The sequence below is a fragment of the Corvus hawaiiensis genome, chromosome 3, assembly GCF_020740725.1.
Source record: "Corvus hawaiiensis isolate bCorHaw1 chromosome 3, bCorHaw1.pri.cur, whole genome shotgun sequence".
Taxonomy (NCBI): Eukaryota; Metazoa; Chordata; class Aves; order Passeriformes; family Corvidae; genus Corvus; species Corvus hawaiiensis.
This window is the reverse complement of record NC_063215.1, coordinates 6,762,141-6,785,748: the sequence shown is the minus strand read 5'-3', so window position 1 is coordinate 6,785,748 and position 23,608 is coordinate 6,762,141. Positions and strand designations below refer to the sequence as shown.

General features: G+C 40.0%; 1 long non-coding RNA gene across 1 annotated transcript; it reads left to right on the top strand.

Annotated features, from left to right (window-relative positions):
- Positions 1-1,218: 1,218 nt before the first annotated feature.
- Positions 1,219-19,247, top strand: LOC125323412. Its single transcript, XR_007202515.1, has 3 exons — positions 1,219-1,354; positions 7,653-7,749; positions 17,871-19,247. It is a non-coding gene; the product is annotated as an uncharacterized LOC125323412 (long non-coding RNA).
- Positions 19,248-23,608: the final 4,361 nt, after the last annotated feature.

Below are 23,608 nucleotides of genomic sequence, written 5' to 3'. Positions count from 1 at the left end.
GAATTGGTCTTTCTTAATTGTGGATGACAACGATGCTCTAACTGAGGTCTCAGGAGGGCTGTAGACGATAGCAGGATCTCTCTTCATCTCCTGAAAACAAGCAAGCTTTGCATTAGCCTTTTTCACAGCTACATCACAGCAGTGGCTTGCAGCCATCCAGTCACTGTGTAAGACATCCAAATCCCTTTACTTTTTCATTAGTTGTGACTGATAAATTTCTGCCTAAAAGTAGAAATTCTTGTTATTGGTCCCTAAGGGCAGAAGTCTGTACTTTGTGCTATTGGATTTTATTCCTTTTTTGGTACTCCAGCTCTCACAATCAGACACTTCTCCCAATAGTTTATCTGGCTTCTCCTTGGCATGGCCAGTGCTGCCTATCTAGTTTGTATTGACAAATCTCAGTTGTGGACTTTTTTTTTGTTCTACACTCGTTAGTGCTTACTGCTCTGTGTTATTTGTTCTGAGCCTTCATTCAAGGGGATGAACAGTGATCAGTGTCAATAAAAGTATTGCCTGGAAGGATGCTCTTGTAGTGATCTCGACTGTAATAGTAACTATTGACTGATGGAGTTTGAGCAATACTTACACAAGGATTTCTGCTTGGTCCTTAAAAGGGGTGAGAAATGAGGACAAGTGGCTTCCATTCCTGTTCTGTTCTGGTCCTGACAGTGAATGTGGCCCATCCCCATGGGGAACACACAGTGGTTTGTCTGGGCACACAGAGGCTGGCCAGGTGTTAGCGCATCCTCCAGGAGAGGTGGCTGGTGTTCCATTTTAATGAGGAGAAAACAAGCCTTCTGCAAAGAAATTGTAATCTCATCAAAATGACGTCTGCAAAAGGATGTAATTTACTCATAAACATGCACAGGGATTTGCAGATTACCTTCTCATCATGCTGATTGCATGTCTGGCTGGGGGGCCATTTTCAGGTTAAATTTCCTCTTTAAAATCTGGTAAAATACGTTGATTTTGTGTTTAATGCTATAACTTATTTGGATAATTATTGAAAAATAGAGGAAATATTGTTAACACAGGACAGTGCATATAAATTACCATATAGTTTTGTCTTTGTTGGATATAAATACTGTGAGTGAACTGATCCTGGGCAGTTAATATAAAGTACACAAATACTCGCTAAAAAGCAAAGATTATATAACCCCCATTTAGCACAAAAAGGATGCCTTTATGATGTCCATCTGCAGCCAAATTCTGCCTACATTCCATCTCAGAGCATATAGATAAGTGCATTTCTCAAATTCTGTGGAGGCTATAGAACTTAAATATGAAGACACATTACTGGTTTCATTAGAAGCTGTAAAATACTTGATTTCAGAGACTGGATCTTTGTCACAAGGTAAATTATTAACGTTATTTGGCATCTAATTATTTCCAAACGTTTTTTATTCCTATATATTAAATTAGGGGAGACTAGAAAGGAAAGAGTGCAGTTTGAAATTGACTGCCAACTTTTAAATGAGATTGTTTCTCCTGAGACTATGGTGATTGGAACTTGCATTAGCAGCTCATTGAAGCACATATATTTCTTCTGACATATGTCATATAGTTAGATCTTTTTATTGATGCCAAAATGCTTTTCTGTTTTAAAGTATCACCACACAAGACTCCTTTCTAGAAATTGTTTATATTGCAATTATGCATTTTGCAACACTCCAAATATATATTAGTGTTGCATTTCATGGCTATAACACCAGCTAGTAATATTGTGGGGGTTTTTTTCCGTTGCTATTTGTTTTGCAAAAATAGAACTGTATCATTTGTGATTTTCTTTCCACTTACAAAATGTTTCATTATTTATCAGAATAATGAATAATAATCTCTTTCAGTATTTCTGTTGTGATTCGAAACTGTACTCTCATGGTGATATTTGCTTATTGTCTTCCACAGAATAAATCTGCAAATATTTGACCTTGACTTAAAGATTTGGATGGAATAAATACAAACTACTGCCTGAATGAAAACTATATTATATCTAAAAAGGCTGCAGTCCAAGTCTTCAAGGGCTTTAAAATACCTCATTAACATTTTGATTTGTGTTTTCAAGAAAAAAACCCCAAACCAACACAATGTATATTGTAACATCCTTATTTGTGTTGATATTACCTTTACAAAATTAAAAGCCAGAAAGATCAAGCAAGCCTCTTAGGTTCTAAGAATATAACCTTGAGAAGAACTTTGTTCAGTATTTTTGGGTCAAATCTAAGTTTGGAGTTTTAACATATTCCTTTGGTTTTTTGGTGCAACTAGATAATCTTTGTTTTAATCTGAAGTCAACTGACAAAGGACTTGGGTGCAAACCACCTCAAACAGCAAGTCCTGAGGAGTCTTTTAGCAGAGTGATCCATCCTCCTTCCTTGCCAATCAGCAGAGATCTTAAATTAATACTGCAGAAAAAAATACTTGCTCAGTTTCTGGTTTGAAGTTGGTTTAGAACAGCCTATCCTGAAGCAAAAGAGTGGGCTTCTAACTGCCTGGAAAACTTGTGGCTTTGTGTCTTTACGACATAACCTTGATCCATAGGATGGCTTGAAAATGAGATAACAGATAAACATGACTCAAACTGTGGAACTCATTTCACCTGACCCCAGTTACCCCCTCTGTACTTCTATGCCTTTGAGGTATTCTTATAGACTCTTAACATGGATAGGGGTAACAAAAGACATTTCTAGGCTGCAAACAATCACATCCAAAAATAGTCATGTGAAATAGGTTAGATGAATTCTAGAGTTGCCAATTTTTCTTCATTGACTATAAAGGGAGGAAGGAGAACATCCCTCTGAGGAATACTTTGTGATGCCCAGCATCTGCTGGCAAATGTTCAAACTGAACACCTCCTAATTATACAGCTGAATTGTTCTTTAGGCTCCACAAAGAGTACTGACAAGAGCTTTTCTTTTGATACATGTTTATATTCTTAGTGTCCATAAACTCACCTAGTTTAGTTACTTAAAGTTAGGTATCTAAATCTTGAACTCAGCTGAGTTGAAGGGATTTGACACAGTTGCTTACAAAATAAGCACCTAATACCATTTGAGGTATGCTGGAATATCCCAAAAATCATAGAATTGTAGAATGTCCTGTTTTGGAAGGGACCCACAAAGATCATCGATCCCTACCCATGGCTGTGCACAATACAGCTCCAAAAAAATTCCCATCATGTGTCTGAATCTGCATGGGGCTAGTGGGAGAGATAAAAGAATGGCCTGCAGATGGACCTGTGTCCTCTGTCCCATCAGATTGTGGGACCTGACACAACAGACCCCAACATTTCAAATGCCAGTAGATGCCTCAGCTTGACGCACACTCTGGGTGTCAGGATATCACCTAACTGTCTCTGGTGAGTCACTGCAGGAGCTGTCTTTATATAAAAAGATGGAAGGTTTCTAATATTGGGAAAGAAAGAGAGAAAGACCAAATTCTGGAATACAACAGAACTGCCAGTCTGTTGTGGAGTCACCTCAGATGATTCACTCAGGAGGGGAGATTTGGGAGAAGTTTCTCTGGAGGGATGGCTCTATGTTCTAGTTTAAGTACAGCAATTCAGGAAAGAAAACCTTAATAGAGGACTGGATGAGAAAAGGCACAATCATAACAGCCTTGACAATTTGAAAGTCATAATTCAGGTCCCAGCAGTCATACCATTTAAGAAACAACATTATAATAGAGTTGGTCATGTATGGGTGCTGCTTGTTTTTAATGTCTTTACTGGACCCAGGTTGCTCATCCTTTATTTCTCACCCAAGATTAGAAGCATGTATCTTGAATGAAACATCTAATGGCATGACTCCAGAAAGTGGCACTTCAGGAAAAATGCACCCTGGACTTTCCTAAAAAAATCAAAATATAAGATTAACTTGTGCTTCACAAGTTTAATTTCCATTGCAATTACTCCAGTGGCTGTTCTCACTTGGTCAAGTCAAGCAGAGGCAGGAGTCTTTCCAAGATGCTGCCTCCTAGTTTGCACACATCTGATTTTGTTAAAGAGATTTGTATTTTCCAGTGTCAAACCAGGACAGCCTGCCCTGCTGTCAGCCATGCTTCCCCTCAGAAGAGGCAATCAATAGCTGCCAACTCTTTCCGTGTAGGGCTTTCACTGCCTCTCTTTGCACAACCTGTGTTAAGTTCTGCTGGGAATGTGCAGCCTGATATAAAACTTTCCATTCAGATGAGCAGATTTGACAGATTTGTCTACTTATTAATAGACTAAGTTCAGCAGAATTTAAGATGCAAATTTATTCTTGGCCTATTTTCCTTTTTGCACTTTCCATCTCTGTTTTCTCCTCTGTGCTTTTTCCCTGGCTGTTTACATTCCCTCATCTCCTTTGGTCCATATCAGTAACATTAAGAATTGTAGTCTCTTAATCTCCCATAGCTCCCTAGATTACCTTTGCAGTGAGGGAAGGTGCCAGTGAGGCTGGGAGCCTGTGACCTTTCCTCCTCACATTGTCCTTGTGGGAGGATTATTAATGGTGCCCTGAAGGAAAGTGCCAGGCCTACCTCTCCTTCAGCAGGAGGAGACCACATTTGTAACAGCAGAGAGAATAAACTCCTGGAATGGGGAAGGGCAAAATTATAAGAAGCCAGCTGAACTTTTGTAGTGTTTGTACTGGCAGCGGTTTTGCAGTGCGGGCAGGTCACCATGGTGGACATTTTGTGAGGAGCAATGGCCACACCAGCAGCCATCTTGTCCTTGCTGAGGGGAGGATGGCTCTGTGCTTGGTGCCTCCAGAGCTTCTTTTCCACTAGGCTCAAGCACAGCAAATGCACCAGTTCCATCTAAATTCAGTCATCTTTTTGAGTATGGTGAGAGAGCCTGAGGGACAGGGGAATGTACTTCAGCCTGGTGAGGGAGTGACCTGGGCTGCTGCTGTCCTCCAAGGGTAGCAAGAGAGTCACAGAATTGTACAATCATTAAGGTTGGAAAGGACCTCCAAGATCACCAAGTCCAACCTTCAACCACCATGCTCACTAAACCACATTGTGGTTTTAATCTTTGTTTCAATATCTACTCATTTATTTAACACTCCCAGGGATGATGACTCCACTGCTTCCCTGGGGATGCTGTTTCGATGCCTAACCACTCCTTCAGTGAAGAAATTATTCCTAATACCCAACCTGAACCCCCCCTGGTGCAACTTGAGGCCATTTACCCTTGTCCCATCACCAGGTGCCTGGGAGAAGAGGCTGATCCCCACAAGTGCACCCTGTCAACCTCTTCTGCTCCCTGAACTCCAGTGCTGGAGTCTGGCAGTCTCTTCCATGGAGGATCTGAGGGCTGATGGGGGCTGCAGGTGCCTGCTGTGTGGGACCCTCTGCTGCTGGAGTTCTCCAGATATGGCAGCTGGATCATTGCTTTGGCCAGGCACAGGAGCTGAGTCCTTCCCCTGCCTTTGTCTCCTCAGCTGCATGAAGAAAAAAGCAGGCTGAGCCCTGCCCTCTCCTGTCAGCAGGACAGGTGCTGCTGAGCCTGTCAGGACGTACCTCACAGGACTGAGTCTGAGCCAGTCAGGTTGGTTTTGCTGATACATGGAACAGAAGGACACAGGGAATTGTCATGGACATTCAGCCTTATCGACAAAGGAGCACTGACCAAGGCACTTCCCACTCTCCTCATCGGCTTTTAAATGAGATGGAACATATATAGTTTTAGGGAATAATAGAAACCCAAGCTCAGTTGAAAAAACTACTCACTGTTGGGAGGTGATGGGAAACTGCTGACACTACAAGGCCTGGACAGGGTGCTAGCAGGGAGCTGCCAGGATTCTTGATCCACCCAAGTATATGCACTCCTGGGAGCCAGGAGGATTCCCCACACACAGTTCTTTGAGCCCAGAAGAAGGATTGAGTCCTGTGCTATGGTCAGGAGGAGGGATTTTGTTTATCACCCCTCACAACTTTTGGGATATTAAGACAGGGTAACACTAAAACTGGGCTGTAGTCTGAAATATTACAACAAAACTTTTTTCTGAGGAAGAGGGGTCTTTGCCATCAACCTTCTACAAAAGACTCTTTATACCTGTTTTCTTCCTTCCTGTGACTCAGACACTTTCCTTCTGTTTTCAGCACTCAGTATCCATCTTTAGCCAATAAAAGCAATAGGATGGGGTGCAGCAAATATGTTACCATAACTCAGAATTACGAGGTTTTCTTTTGTTTCTCTTTTTAGTTATTTGCGTGCTCCTACTGATTTTATAAGAACATGTTGACTCTTGTGAAGGTTTTTGAGACACATAAAACTGTTGTGGCAAAATGCTCTCAAAATATCTAGAGATATGTGTGTTCTCCACATAATATGGCAACAACATTATATAAATTTGTTTATATTTTTGTCAGGGAGTTGACAATTACAGATTTACATCTATGGTTCCCTGTTCACGGTTCAGTTCTTCTCCAGCTTCTCCAGTCTTCCTTTGAATGTTTTCTGATGCTTCAGCTGCTCACATGATACAGAGCCAGCCAGGTTCAGTCTGTTATGGGATTTGTCCCCTCCTGGCCACCTGGATGAAGATCCCAACTTGACTGAGTGTAGTTTCCATGGTGGTAGCAGCACACTGGTCTAGAAACTGCCACTCTAATATGCAGCTAAAATAATTTTCAAAATGATTTTTCACACTTTCAAGCTATTTCCTGCAGAATAGTGAAAAACAATAGTTGGAAGAAGACAAATATAATCAGCATTTGCTGAAATTCTGCAAGTCAGGGTAATTGCCTGCCAATGCTGTGGATGTCAGGGATACCCATTGACTCACTACAACTCTTGTAAGACCTGAGGGTCACCTAAACTACTCCTCAAAGGTTTTTCACCACCCGTGTTCTTGAACAATGCAAATGTTTCCAAATAAATAGCATATTTTAGCTTCAAAGTTCCTTCCTTACCAAATAATGAGATCACAAAAGCTTCATTTTTAATGGACAGATTCTTTATGTCTCTTTTTATGCTTTGAGATGGATCAACCAAAACAGAGCATAAATATTGTGACTGTCCTTTGTTCACTTGTTTATAATCACTCTTTAGCTCTCTTAAGGGCTTGAAGTATATTTTGGAAAAGGGGTTTAATTGCTCACACTTTATTTGATGCAGGTTGGGTCATGCAATTACTGTTAAGTAGGAATGTATGTGTAGACACTCATAAAAATAAATAGCACTTTTTAAAATCTCCCAACTCGGTTTTTTTAATCTACCACTGAGGAACAGTAGAGCTTGAGAGGCTTTTAACATATTTCTTACCTTTGTATTTTAATTTTTGTTCGGTAAAAATGTTACTTTTTTGATAAATTGCATTGAAAAATATGTAACATTCTCTTTCAGTTCTCAAATCTTCCTTTTACCCATCAAACCTAGGGACCATTATGTTTTTCTACATGCAAGTCAAAGAGAGGAGACAAAGCACAAGTTAAATGACTGAGTTTTGAAAATGTCTTAGGTTTTGGAATTTCTTAACATTGTTTTTCACTTTCTATAAAAATCCTCTTTTATCTCCCTGCAACTTTGCTATTTAAACATGATCACAGACATATTTTTTCAGACTCTTTTTTTGACGCAACCCAAGCTATTGGCATAAGAAGGCCATTCTATGTTTTTTCATTAAATAGCTACAAATCCTATATAATTTTTCTTTCATTTTAATCTTTAGGTCTGCATTAACTCCCATTTGTTCTTATTCTGAGGAAAATAAAGCGTATTTCTGGAATTGAAACCTTGATCTACCAGAGGAAGGAATTTGCCTTTGGGTGAGTGGAAATGTTATGGTGGCTCATAGTTCTCATTTTTGCTTTATGATTTGTGGTAAAATACAAATCGATCGAAACAAGATTTTTTATTCTTGATGGAGCATTTTAACTCAAGCAAAGTGGGAACAGTCAAAAGATAAATTTAAATACCATTTTCAGATTGACAGAGGAATTTCTTTTCCATGCAATAACTAGAGTTCTCCTTCAGAAAGTGGGAAGTCCCATAACGAAAGGGGAGTTCCTTGTCTCACTGGAACAGACTGATGCCCCTGCTCCTGGGAGGGAGTTTCCTAAGCTTCTCTGGGGTGAGATGCAGGAAGGGATTAAAGAAAGAGTGAAACTGAGACTGGCTTTTAGCTATTTTTGGGGACTTTTTTCTCACAGAAATGGTTCAAGAGGAAAAGCACTATACCTCCTCCTCAGACTCCATCTCTGACGTTTTACTTCTTTTGAGAAAAAATCTTCAATATTTTCAAATGAAATTTGACAATAGGTCAGGACAATAAAAACAGCAATCATTTGCTGTAAATAATGATAAAAAAGATTGCTTGGACAAATCTGTCCCTTTTTTTTGTTTGTTTGTAGAGTCTCTTATTTTCTTCATCCTCACAATTTGGTGGAACTTGTTTTTCTATCATTCTAAGATATTTGTTTCCTCAGGTGGGAGAAAATAAAGTTTGAAAATTCATCTTGGTCCCTAGTCTTTCAAGTAAACAGCTGAAATAGCCTGACTTTAAAGCTGTGGTGTCCTCACTATCAGTTGAACTGAACTATGGTGTGTCAACTTTGTACTCAGACAGTGAAAACAGACAAGCTTTTGTAAAGAGAACGGAAAGATTTTGACTTACTTGTCTCCTTTACTAAAAAAATAATGAAAGCACTGGGACAAGGAATTTGGACTGCTGAGAGTAAGAAGAAAGGGAGACATGGACTCTATGGTGTGCCATGGGCTCCAAACCCACAGTGGTCTCAATGCCTATCTCAAAGATCCTACCTAAAGACCAATCTGTGAAATGGAAAGTGTCATTTGCAGAGAAAATAAATTTTGAATGAAAAAACCCCCACAGCTGTTGTTCATTAATTGCATGAGCAGTGCACTCACAGGAGAAAATAAATAGATCCTGTCATACCTGAAATAGGAAAAGGGAGGAGGTGATGGTGGGATAGAAGAGGCAAAGTGATATATAAGACATGACACGAAAGCCAAAGTCAGATAAAGTGAAAGACCAAAATAAGAAAGAGCAGTGACACAAAGTCATGGCACAGCTTTAACAAGCCAATGTCAGGATAAAGGATCATGGATGTTTTCAAGCTGTCTGCAATTTCCTTTAATAAACTGGCTCTAAAGATTTGATAGCATTTCCCACAGGAAGGTCTGCAGCCCTATTAAGATGTATGGTATTGGTTAGCCACAGGTTCCAAGTCAGAATGTAATATTTCCAGTTCAGAGAAAAGGATCTCTTCTATTAGAAATTATCATTAATAATAAGATGCCTGTCAGTTGACCTTTCTCAGCAAAAGTATCACTTGTAAAATCTTTCTAAAAAATTTGACATATGTCTAAAATATATCATTTGAATCTCCATTCTGGGGCCAAAACCTCAGCATCACATGTTCATAATTCTCATTAACATCAGTGAAAGCTTAGTGCAAATCCAAGGGTAAAATCTGTTCTCTAGTCTTCCAACTACTACTCAAGTAGTATGTGAAAGTTTAGAGCTTTTTAGATCATACAATCACAGAGATATTGGTAGTCCAGCTTTTGACTCAGGGGAGGAGTATTGCTAAGACTTGATCAGATGTTGGCTTTGTTTAAGTAAGTCTTCAAAACATCCAATTTTGGAGACCACACAAACTCTCTGGAGGCTGGACAATCTTTGTAAGTGTTGCACTGCCCCACTGATGAAGAAAACTCCTTCTCCTCCTTCTCCTTCTCCTTCTCCTTCTCCTTCTCCTTCTCCTTCTCCTTCTCCTTCGCCTTCGCCTTCGCCTTCGCCTTCTCCTTCTCCTTCTCCTTTCTCCTTTCTCCTTCTCTTCTTTCCCCTTCTTTCTCCCAACACTTAATAGAGTTAAGAAAAAGGTTAAAATTTAACTACTCATTTACATAGGGTAGCATTGTAACTTTCCTTTGCTAGTAATATAAACAAGGGTTTATTTTGGAGACCACAAGTTTGAACTGGCCTGGGCTCTTGGCACTGTGAAAGTCAACGAAAATGTAAGACACAATGCTTTAAAATCTGCCCTGTGAAAGACTTGATTTGTAGTTTTAGCTTTGCCCTCAAAGGTGTAACTCTCTTTGAGATAAAAGATCTGAATTTAGTTGTCAACATGCAATTTGCTTATAGGCGCTCTAGAAATGGGATTTTGCTGCCAGAGCGTAGATGTTTTGTGCCCCTTGTGATGCCCCCAGGTTACCCAAGGCATCTGCACATTACAAATAATACACTGGAGGGAACCTACAGAGTGATTCAGCACAGTTTAAGCAAAGTTCAGGTGTCCATAGGTGTGTACAGGTACAACAGAGGTCTTAATTCTTGTTGTAGTGAACAGAACATTTGGGGATCATTTCTGGTTGTAGGCACATAGTTTCCCAGCTTATTTGAGATGCCCAGGAGATGCCTGAGCTGTTTGCATAGGGTTGGAAGGTATAGATACCCATATCCTTCTGATCTGGCAGATGGAAACCAGGTGGAATATCTGAGGGCATCTAATATAAGCAGAAGCCTGCTGATTTTGGCGAGATGTGGGAAGTGAGGAGGAAGATGTTGGTGTTAGACAGACGTGCTGAAATCCTGTCAGTAGCCAGCTCTTGTCACAGCCTCTATATCATATAAACAGTTGACAGAACATATTGACACTTTCCAGTGTAAAAATTGTCTCAGCGGTACTGTTTCCCAACAGTTTAAAGAGTTGACACCCTAAATTGTGGATCTCAAAGTGAGAGAGAGAGAGAGAGAAAGAGGGTGCTGTGAAGGAAGGGGGGAAAAATGAATATGGGAATGAAAATTTGTGGACATAGCCTCTGGCTCACCTGGGAATGGAAAGTAATCCCATCAGAATGAACTCTGGATGGCAGAGGACAGGGACAAGGTTGGGAAGGTGTCTCTCTGAGCCCAGAGGCTCTGGAGAACATGTTGATGTGTGGATCACAGCAGGACTGGTGATATGCAAGGGCCCTGAGGAAAATCCATACAGGAGATGGTAGAGATAGAGGCTGGAGAAGAGGGTCCTGCACTGGCTGTACTTCTAATGCTAAGCAGCACCAGGGCCTGTTCACTGGCCTCAAAGCCATCTGGCACCTTTTGGACACAACCTTGTTGTTAAACACTCTCCGACTCTAAATAAAAAAAATTACATTCAGCATTCCTATTGGGAATATTCCTGGCCAGGGCTAGTTCCTGTGTCCAGGCAGCACTGGAACAATGCTAACTGACTGGTGAAAACACCAAGAGGGACTATTTCAGTAACAGCCACGTGCCAAGGCTCAGATCTCTGCCCTGATATACTTACTTAGTAAATGATGTTTATATTATCCATTCCCAACAGCCTTTCCCAATGGCCACTTTGGATGTAGCCCTGTTTTGGGTGCCAGGCAAGTCCAGCCACAGAAATAAGAGCTGCTCTGTGCTGATTGCCCTGGAGGCTGCAGAACAATCCTCACATCACATATCCCCTTCCTACCCACTTATGCTTGAACCACAGCTTAATTCCTGCCTGAAGCACTGGACAGATTTCAGGTGTTTGCAGACCCAGAAGAGCCCTGCACACAGTGAAAGCCAGAACTGCAGCATCTGAAAATGGGAAGAATAAGCACCATTAGGACCTACTTGTAACCTTCAAAGAGAGGGTACCAAACTTGTCAGAATTTTACAAAGAGAGACAAAAAGTTAACTATCCCAGACTCTACTTCATAACTTTTCACAAAAGGGATCTTTGCAGCATTTAGTGGAGAAGTTTTATTTCAATGAGGATTTTAATAATATCAAATGTATTCTTTTTTTGATTCACAACAAAACAAAGTCTGATCCCATAAGATGATCTCAGGTATTTGGACCAAAAAGATCTGAATCAATCTATCAATAAGTTTACTCGTAAAGGTTGGTCTGTGACAGTCCTGGAGAAATGTCTAGGCAGGAAGCCAAAAAAACTTTCATCAGAACATTCCCAGATTCCTGGACCAACATTAGTCTCAGATAAACAGTCCTTACAAATGGTTTGATTGTGATCAGATGACAGATGAAGTCAGAATATCTGAGTATTTCTGAGTACTTCTGCTCCTGATTAGTAAATCCACTCATGTCCTTCCCAGGTCCCTCATTTCATTCCGTCCATTTTCTGGACAGAGAGAGAAAAGTGTTGCCTTCCCACCACTTTGTTTTACTTCTCCCTGGCTTCCTAAATTCTTTTTCTCTGATAATTTTCTGGATCTTTTTTAATCCCCTTATGTATCCTCAAATCTTCTGTCACCTGAATTTTTCAGTCGTCTAGAAAGAACCCACAGTGAAATCTCAATTCCTTTAAGCTCGAGTCTGTATAAATTTTCAGTCTACAAAAGCCATCTGCTTGGTTCCAGATGAAGAACAGTGCTCTTGGTCCTCTGCTGGATCATTTATTTGTTATTCTTAGAAGTAGAAACAAGGACATGAGGATGTCTTCTACAACCAAGGCTGTTACTGATACGATACTTCATCAATTTTAAAAAAATCTGAACTATGTCAAAAGTATTATTTATTAAACTAGAGTAATTTCTATTCCTCTGTCAGTTATGGTGGCAGCAATTTCAGATAAAGGCAGCACTGGCCAGGTATGACATGAACACAGGAGGAGATGATTGCAAAGCTCAAGGCCAGGGTAGGACATCACCTTATGACGACTGGAAGTAGTGTGAGGGCTTAAAAACCAGATCAGGAAAGTAGTTGGACCCTGTCTTTCTGCAATGAACCCAGCTAGGTCAGATAAGGGATTTACAGCCTCTCAGCTGATTGAACTTTATCTTGTTTTGTCCTGAGGAGGACAGATTCCGTATATAAGCAGCAATCCCAGAGGTGATTGAGACATTTGTAAGGCCGTATCATTGGTAAAAGCCAAGCCAAATTTTCTCTTCTTGCCTCAGTTTATTTGAGTACTTAGAACAGGTACATAGACTGTGTGTGGTCTGACTTTTTCTCAAGGTAGCTTTGACGTTTCTTGCCTTTCTTCAGACTTGAAGAAAGGTTTAAGTATCTGAAAGTTTCTTGATTTTACTTCAGTTAATTGAATAGAAAACACAATCTTCCTCTACCATTTTCATCTCTCTTATTACCACTAAAAAACAATTACTGTAATAATGTTTAAAAAAAACCAAACCAAACAACAACCAAAACCAAAAAACAACAAAAACAAAACCCACCAACATAAAAAGTCCCAATGCATGTTATCTTTTATCTATTTCAGAACTAACATTTGTCCACATAACGTGTCATAATTCCCTCTGGAGCTGTACTTTAATTCTTGGTTCCCTTGTTCTCCTCTTACACGCTGAGTTTTCTGCTAGATTGCAGATCTACAGTAAAACTAGTTTTTCCAGTCTCAGCCAACGGTCTTCTTACTGGTTATGACATAATTGTGTTTTTGAGAGACACAATCCAAGCCAGAAGCATGGCCAAAAGGAGAAAGCTGATGGCACCCTGACTACTGCTCAGAAAAAGCATGTAATGGTTGATGGGATTACTACACCAATGAAGCAGTGCTTGAACTTAGTTCAATAAGCTGAAGAGAAATATCTGAATTTCAGAAAATCACATTTTGAAGAAAACCCAGAAACAAAAGCAGATGAAAATGTAGTGTTTCAATATCTCCTATTTTCCAGAACCTTCAATTTGATGGAGATGTCAGTATTGTGTCTGAACCAGAATATCAAAGGCAGGGGGAGAAGATTTGTACACAATCAAATCTCCATGTATCTTAACTATTCTACAGCTGTGAAGCTCACTTTGCTCCCCTGAAGTGTTCCCTTATGTAGATCAATAATTGTTGCCCTCTGGAAGTTTTTTCCCACTTTCTTTTGCTTCATTTCTGTAGCAGAACTGAAGTCTTGCAAGCATTTAATGTTTACATGACAGCTTATTCCCATAATAAGTTGCACAAACTGTAACCTGAGCAGCAAATTCACATCCCATATTTTTCCAAGGAAATTGACATTACATTACCTATACTCATCCCTCCCAGTATCAAAACCAGCTCAAGGCCCCGCACTTCTATTTTGCTGCATTGACTTTAGAGGGCATTCAAGCAGCCTTGGAAAAATGTTCAAATTTCACTAGTTGTCTTCTTATTTATAGCACATTCTTATTCACTATTTTAATGCATAAGAACCTTGAAGAATAGCTAAGTAGATCAGATCACTAATTCCTGTGAGCTAAGAAAATGAATTATTTTCTCCTTTAATTTCTAATTCGACCTCCTTGTTGCCCTACATAAAATTTTCGCCTGATTTTTTTTTTTATAGTCAACAAGGTCAGGGATAACTGAAGCCAAGAAAAAAGGAAGCAAACAATAGTGCAGCAATAATAGTTAGAAAGATTAATGCTAGTGCTTGAGTGCTCCCAGCAAGATTAATTTTCCTGAAAACATTAATTATTCCTTTTCCTAGGTCCAGTGCAAGTTGAGTAAAGGCTGTGCTAATCGGCCTTGAAGGTTACAGAGGTTGATGCAGCTTTCTCATAAGCTTGTGTGTGTCTGCTCTTTGAGAAGATCACACATGGCCTGAGGTCTCCTCACTGGAGGCTCTTGCTGTTGGGATTCCTGGGATCATACAAACATAGAATCCTTAATGTAGTAAAAGACTTCTTATATTCACAACCCTCTTGGTAGTGTCCACTGCTCCCTCTGGATTCATTCTTCCTCAAAAGGTGGATTTTTCTCATCTAAAGTTGAATGTCTGTCACAGAGCTGCCTATACCCGAGATTTAGATTGGATATTAGGAGGAAATTCTTTACTGTGAGGGTGGTGAGGCCCTGGCACAGGTTGCCCAGAGAAGCTGTGGATGCCCCATCACTGGCCGTGTTCAAGGCCGGGTTGGATGGGGCTTGGAGCAACCTGGGATAATGGAAAGTGTCCCAGTGGAAATGGAAATGGAAAGTGTTGGAATGAGATGGTCTTTAAGGTCTCTTCCAGCCCAACCCATTCTGTGAATACATGATTCTATGAAGTCTCCAAGAATCCTCTTTCCAGGCACTAAGCAGCGTGTCCTTTGGGAATGCTGCCTGTCTGACCTGCCTTAGAAGGAGCTGCCTGGCCAAGAGCATTGCACAGATCTCTGCTTGCAAAGAGGGGCTGCGGTGGCTGCCTCGGACACAGAGAAATCTGCCCTGGGCCAGGGGAATTTTGGCACTGTGCAGGACCAGAAGGGTGGGCAGCAGAGTTCTCACAGGCTGGCAGAGCCAGCCCCTGCTGTCAGCAGGGTAATTCTGCACAGAGAGCAGAGGTCCAGCCCAGATAATGATCTGATCTGGCCAGGCCACACTGTGCTGCATCATCTGCAAACTTAATGGTTCAGACACCGCTTTGAACACCTCTTCACTCTACTGTAGGTTGCCTGGAATCTATTTTGGCCCAGTATACCAGCACATGGAACACTGTCTCTATATGCAAACACTCTCCTATTTTGCCAGTGCTATCAGCTTTTGTGATTTTATGACAAACTTCCTGATATTTAATGTTTTTATTTTGGTTCCCTGAAGGTCCCATTTTTTAATGTCCTGCTGCATAAATAACTAAACTTTCATTTTGAGATAAAATGCAGTCTTCTGACATGGGGAAATATTTGAAAATTTTGTTCCACAGAGCATCAATCAAGTTCAAACAAACAAACAGGCAAGCCACACAAAAACAAAGCCCCTTGTACAATTCCAAATAATAAATAAAAGTGATTCTTATTTTTTAGGCTGATCATAATACTGTTTCTCCTTCAGCAGTCTTGCTTTTTGCCAGTGATATGCTGCTCTTTTGATCTTTATTTTTTTCTCTAGAAATTACAGGAAAAAGAAAAAAAAGCCACTTTTCCTTCAGTGACAGACCACAAATCCTGATGTAGCATTCTTTTCCAAGGTTAAATTAATCAATTCTTCTCGCTGTGATTTTCCAAGGGCATAGAATTTCCCAGAGATGGACCTGGCTGCCCTTCATTTCCCTGAACTGCTCTTCTCCATGGCTCTTCCCTATTTATCCCTCCTGCCCTTTTGTCCTCTGATGGTTCCAAGAGATGTTTCTGGCAGTTGCAGGAGGTTTGGTGCCCTGCAGTATGCAGGGACAGGATGAAAATAAAAAGACCATCTGCTTTCAGCAGCTTTGGTCACTTAAGCAATGGTAAGCATCCTTCCCTCCTGGTTCATCGGAAAAGGAAAGCGTGGGAGCTGGAATGGGTGGGGGATGCTATTTCTGCCGGTGTTGGGTACTGAATGTGTGATCACCTACCAGGACATATGGCAATTACTTCCTGCAGCTCATAATATTTCACATTAATCTTTTCTCATCTACAACCACTGATCTTTTGACTCTTTCCATCAAGGGAAATAAAGGAGAAGACCACTTAGCAGCTGCCCTCTTCAATCTCTATTCAAACACTGATTGTAACTAAGTAAGTTTGCCTTGTCAAAATGCTTTTGAGCATGAAGAAGCTGCTGCCAATATTTTCCTGGCAACATCTGAGCCTTGCCCTACCTGTGCTGGGGATTTTAGACTTCTGTTGTGGTAACCTGAACAAAGGGAGCACCAGTTGGCAGAAAAACTTCTAAACTTCATGGGTATTTTTTTTAACTTTAGTTATAAGATTTGCCCTTCCTTCCTTCCTTCCTTCCTTCCTTCCTTCCTTCCTTCCTTCCTTCCTTCCTTCCTTCCTTCCTTCCGAATTCCTTCCTTCCTTCCGAATTCCTTCCGAATTCCTTCCTTCCTTCCTTCCTTCCTTCCGAATTCCTTCCTTCCGAATTCCTTCCTTCCTTCCGAATTCCTTCCTTCCTTCCTTCCGAATTCCTTCCTTCCGAATTCCTTCCTTCCTTCCGAATTCCTTCCAAATTCCTTCCAAATTCCTTCCTTCCTTCCTTCCTTCCTTCCTTTCCTTCCTTCCTTCCTTCTTCATAGAAAAACTCTCATAAAGCAGAAATCTACCTGTTTTCAAAAAGCAGCCTGCCAGTTCATAATTTCATAATTTCACAATTTCACACAGGTATCATATCTCTTCCTTCTGTAATATCCCAAATTTAAAGGACTCTAAAACTGATGGAAAGGACCAAGGCTTTACTCCATGTGACACCTTTTGAAATGTTAATCTGAAGGGGACAAAAACTCAGTTAGAGAAAAAGTGCCAAGCCCTTTGGGTATGATCTCCTAATTAAAGTTTGTTCTGATGACATTGTTTTGCATATTTTGTGATTGGATCTGATGCTGATAGATTTGGGATAGGGTGGAGTTTCTGATGGACAGGGCAAAAGTGAAATTATTTCCTTCCTGCATTTGCAATTTAAATAAAATCTCAGCAGAATAAATTGCTTGTGGTACAAATTCTCTTTCTTAGTTGTAACTGGATTAATGAAGGCTGATTCCTACCTCTGCTGCACACTTTCTCCAGTAGATGAGTCTCTATGAGAAAAAATTACTTGCAAACCTCATTGTACCAATGAAATGAGCAAAATACATCTCTTATCTAGTATTTTTTTCTCTCTTTTTTGTCTTTGGACACTTTGAAACTTTTGTTCATGTATTTCAGTGTTGTCTCACTGGTTAGATGGAAGACTATAAAGGAGCTTGGAGCATTCCCATCTGAGCCCTTCTAACTGATGATTTAGCAGAGATAACATACAGGGTAATGAACCAATATCCCAATAGTGACCAGCCAAAGTCAGCAGCTTCCATAAACAGCTTAATCTCATTGTTAAAAAAATAGGGGTTCTGCTGTAATATGAGCTGCTGATAGATGCTTTAGTGCACATCAGAGCATGTTTATTGGAGGAACATTAATGGAAAGAGAACCAGGCTGTGAACATCACAAGCTGACTGGAGGCAAAAATAACTGCAAAAATAAAAAGTTGTAGCTTTTTAAAGGAGTAACTGCACCGCAACAAATAAATCCTTTTTTTTTTTTCAGATATGTACTGAAGTTTTTTACATGCCTTTCTAGTGCCTGTGGTCATGGCCCTTTACAGAGCTTCTCTACTGCCCACTCCCTCCTCCACTTCTCTTCCCTGTGTACCTCAACACAGATCACAACTGTTCATGTCAGGACTTTCTCCTCTGAGGCTCCAATCTTTTGGAACACCCCTCCTCTGTCTCTGCCTCATTGACTTGCATTGGCTCATCAAACATCCACTGAGAACAAGTATCTGTTTCCTTTTCTAAATCACCTCATTGTTTCCTTCCTCTCAATGATGATTTACCTCTGTATTTAATTAATTATGTTTGGTTTTTGACGTATGGTTCTTCTGCAGGATGCCACATAAAATGAAGCCTTGTAGTATGTTACAGGTGGAAAAACAAGGATGGTAAAAGCTTCAATTTTTGTTTTTGCAGCAAGTGCACACTTTTCCATCCTGTAGAAACTGGCAAGGAGGAGAACATAGTCTGGAAATGTTTTCCGGGAGTTTTGCATGTTTCATCTCACCGGATGTAGACACCCACATTTATGAAAAGTGCTGTCACCCTGGGCTGCTTCTATATTGAGACATTTTTAGAGCAATATCCTCCTCATTCTAAAGCAAAACAAGTCAGAATAAGTTTCCTAAAAGTACTTCTTTTTCTTCCATTTAACAGTAAGAAAAGACCTAAGTGCTGACTTATTCCAACTTGCACATCTGCCCTGTAAGACTCCAGACTTAAGTGTCTTACCCGCGGCACCTTTTTGTGAACCATCTTCCTTTCCAGAGGAAAAAAAATCATTAAGAGGAATAGAAAGAAATGCAAGGAACAGCTGTACTAAGGTGTTGTTAAAATGAAGGCTGAGAAGCATCTGGGAGACTCACAGGTCAGACACGCTGAACCAAGCATGAGGGCAGTGACAACTTCACTGCAAAAGCTTTGTTTGCATAGCACATCAAGGGTAGTATCTGCCTGAGTCCCACGTGGGAGGCACTCTGAACTGTGAATTTTGGCTCCTTGTTTTCATTTCTGAGAGATAATGAGGAAGAAAAGATGCAACAAGTTTTCATTAAAAAGAAGCAAGAAGCCCATGTGGCCTGATTTATATTTTTAATACAGTGCATGCATGCTACTGTAGAAGTCCTGATTAATTACATGTTTTCATCTAACTACCAACAAAATCTTCATGCTGGGATGAAAAATAGGATGAACAATCTCATCAGTAAAACTGTGGACAAATTTAACACATGCAGTTAAAGTCAAATCTGCGTTCCATCAAGCCCAGTGAAAGAAAAAATAACCCTCAAAGAAAACCCTTAAAGACTTTAGGAGGCCTTAGTCTTCCCACACTCTGTTTAATTGTGCTGCCCTCTGCCTAATTATGCAGCCTCCAAATTCTTCAGCCTCCAAAATGAGTCTGTCCATATTGAATTCTGCTTTTTTATATCTTTCTCCAATATAATTCTGAATCAGGGCATAAAAGCTGCAGCCACAGATTCTCCTGGAGGATTTGACAGAACATTGTGAAAGAACACTTGGTTTTGTCTTTATTGCACCACACATGAGTGCCTCCATCTCGTTAATGCAGGAAATGTGTTATCTGAGGGAGAGGAGCTCAGAAGCTTGGAACATCAGTGCTATGCTTAAGAGCCCCTTTCTTTTTCATTTTTTCTGTTAGATGGCAAGGCAAATTAAATGTCTTATCATGATGAAATAACAGATTCTCCAAATGTGTCCATTTGGCAAGAAAACTGTGTATTTTTGTCAGTGCACTAGCCTCAGTCCCACAAGGGGACCTACTGGCTTCCAAGCTGTAATAAAGGAAGTGACAAGCTGGGTTAGTTTGTTAGTTGTTGCTGGACTCTTCTTTTTGTGCTGAAAGCATTTATTTGCTTGCTTTCACAGGGGATCTTTCCCTGAAAGCTTTCCCATCTAGAAGCCTGCTCCATCCACAGCAATGTTAGCTGTGGAAAGAGGCAAAGGAGCATCTGTGCTGTTTCCTGCCCCTTCTGCAAAACTGCTCTTATCTGAGTCAGTGCTTTTCCCTCCTCATGGCCTTATTCTCTTTGCAGACTCCTGCACAGCTGAGCACTCTGCAACATCTAATCAGTGATTTTCTAACACTGCTACTAATTGCTTGTGCCCATGCCAATGCTTCAGTGCCTGGTAAACTCTTGAATCTGAAAACTTGTGAAATCCCACAGCAAGCTCCTAATTCCACATTCACACACTCCCTTCATCCGTTTCTTTCCTCTGAGATCAATTTTTCCACTCCCAAGTTTTAGGTTGCCTCTTAAAGTGGGATTACCAAGTCTGCCAGGGTTCAAGAAATGTTTGGACAACATTCTCAGGCACATGTGGGGATTCTTGGGGCTGTCCTGTGCAGGGACGGGAGTTGGACTTTAATTATCCTAATGGGTCCCTCCCAGCTCAGGATATTCTATGTTTCTTTGCTTCAATGTTTCTATATTTACAGGCCCATTCACTGAAGAAATAGAATGCAAAACTGCAGGAGGGTTCTCTGGTTTTTCTTCCAGTTGGGGACATCTATTGTTGTGAGAGTTCTAAGCTGAGGAACTGACATAAAAGCCATTATTTTGACCTTTACTCTCTCTTCCACCCTCTACACATTATTTTTTAACAGCAGCCATGTCATGTCTTGGCTGGAAAAGAGCAACAGCCTGTGCCTCAAGGCCCATGGCCCCACTAAACACCATCTCCACCAGGATCCTGCAGCACCAGTGAGCACAACCAGGGGTTTAACAGACGTGATTTCAACAAGCTGCTGTGTCCTGCAGGGATTGGGGTATCAAATCTGAACATCCTGCTCTTTATCTCTGAGAAAATTGGGGCAGGCCTTCCCCATGGGTGTACAGAAACTTGAGCAGCTCTGCAGATGGAAATGCTGTCTGTTGGCTGACTACTCAGATCTTCAACAGCTTCGGCACCTCTGCACCTTGTTCCAAAGCATGGTGTAACTCAGCCCTTAATGAGAGAGAAGATGCATATTTGAAGGACTAAAGAGGAATCTTAACAAAGTTTTACAGCCCTGCTTCTCTGACACAGGGTCTCCCTGGCACCTGTAAGTTCTCAATAATCAATGTAACGCTCTGGACATCATAAAGACCCAGTACACTTAGTTCTGACTGGACTCAGAGAAAGATGAAGATTTTTTTTGAAATTCACAAAAGCAAAATATACCTGTTGTGGAGCAAGAACTCAGGCTCCCAACTCCCCCCACCTCAGGAGAGGAGAGCAGTGCATTCAGGCTCTCTGTGATCAGACCTGTCACAGGAGGATGGAAATCTCTAATTGGAAAGACAGGAATGAGTTTGAACAGGGAATCACTCAGAAAGGCACCATGAAAAGACTGGAAGACGAGGTCAAAGTGAGGTTTGAGCTTAGGTAAAAAAGAAGTAAGATATTCTATTGTGTCCCTTTTCTTCTCAAAGTGTACTTTTCTCTCTCTTAAGTACATCTGAAGATTATGTAGTAGAAAAACAGATCCAAGAATAAATGACACCCTTATCCTTAACACCCTTGTACTATGTCAAATTCATCTCCACATGTTTTCTTCTGTGGTATCTAATAAATTATTTAAACATAAAATGTTAAATAAGCTGCGGGTTTTTTCCGCCTTTATGAGAAAAGGGCCCAGAAAATCTGCACAGAACAATGAATAGTTTTATTTCTCCCCACTGCACTGTTTATGTTCTCTTGGGTAGATCCACTCCTAGCTTCCCTCAAAAACTTCAATCTCATAATTGTATTTTCAAATTTAAAAAAAATTATACTTTTATTTTCAATTCCAGTGTGCATTATGATATAGAAGATAACAATGAAATAGAAGTGAGAAAGATGGATGATGGCAATAGGTTCAAAGTATCATTTGATGAAAACTTAGCTGCATCCAGAGGTACTTAGATAGGCAAGGACATACCTAGACAAGGTGTACTAGCTCCTTACTTTTTGCATTATAAAGTGCTGAATTCTGTTTTCTGGCTTATCAATTTACAATCAATATATTGGATGGATATAATTTAGAGCATATGTTGGACTGTTCCTACTCTTTATATGAAATACACATTGTGTCTCTGTCCTGAAACCTGAAGACCTGATTTTACTTGGATTGACTTGTTAAACCAACTTTTGTTTTTCACTTTTCCTTAGATAACATCCAGTTTCATTTGATATGTATCTAACTAATGTCTATAAAGTTAGCTGAGTTCTGTTCTTAAAAAGATTTTAATTTAGATTAATTTGTTTCAATAGAATTGATAATTAATAGCTTGTGTAGAAGATGATACTTTGTTTTGTCCACAGGCAAGGAGAAAAGGTCCAGCTCATGGAAAAACTTTTAATAAGTATGAAAAGAAACACTGGAAAACTTTTAGAATATGATATTTCACTATGAAATATCAGTAAGTGTTTGACTATTTAAACCAGGCCATGTCTGTTTAATATAACTCCATTAGATTCTATAATGTCTTTATTAGATCAGTCTTATAATATTGAGACAAAATCTTGTTTTTTAGAAAAGGACATAAGTCTTCAGAGGCTGCAGAAACTTGGTGAATGGAGTTAAACATTCAAGTTGCTTTGATCAAATGAAATGGAAGTCCTTGCTTTTCTGTCCTCTAAAAGGGTAGTAAAGTGGTTGGGAGCATTGGTGCATGTAAAATTTTTACTAGTTTATAATGCACTTCCTTATTTATTGTGATGCCAACTTTTTAATTTTGGGAGAACGAGCATCTTTTATGGTGCTATTGACCATCATTTTTTCAAAAATTGGCCTTATAAATCCTGGTGAAGCTTTTATAAAAATCTATTTAGAAATTTTAATTACATATAAAGCTTCAATGATGAAAAAAGCATTCCCTGCATTTAATATTACTGAACACAAGGGTGCAACCATTAATCCATTCTCTTGAGCTGTCTTCTGCAATGCTTTTTTGAAAGAGGGGGAATAAAGTTATTTCTTCAACAAGATACTGTTGACAGCCAGAATGAATCACAGTTACAGTCATATACCATGACTCCAGAACCCTCCTCTTCCTCCCAGTGCTTTTGTCATCCAGCTTACCTTGGCTCACAGGCCATTTGCCATGGATTTATCTGCATTTTAGGGTTAAATAACATATATCAATTTAAAAACAATCCCAACCTGGATTATGGAGGTGGCAGTACTAAAACTCCAGTTGTATATACATATATATAAACTCCATTCTTTCCAATCAGTACTGAGCACTGACTTTACTGAAATGTTGGCCCAATCACTCTAATAGTTCTGACTGCTTCTTGTTAAGGTTCTTAATTACTGGCAACTATTTTTACTAATAAGGAAGTAAAATAACCTATGCTATGTGGTTGACTCAAACCTGAAAAAAGTGCTTAAAAATATTTAGTTAGTTTAAAAGAGGAAATTTTTGAGTGAGATTAAGTATGATATTAAGAAGATTAGGGCTTGTTTGTTGGTTTGTTGTGGGGTGTGGTTTTTTTTGGTTTTTGGTTCTGTTTTGTTTTTTTGGGGGGGTTGTTTTATTTTGCTTGGTTTTGTTTTGTGTTGGGTTTTTAAGGAGAAATCACTAGGGCAAAGCAATGGTCACAGCTTTTGCCATTCCAAGAGCCAAGTATATACTCTGCATATTCCATCTGCAGAATTTTCGTTCCATGCTCAAGACCAGAAGATAAATTGGAGTAAAATATAGGGTAAGTTTATTCCCCATGGACCAGATTCTGGTCCTTTACTTC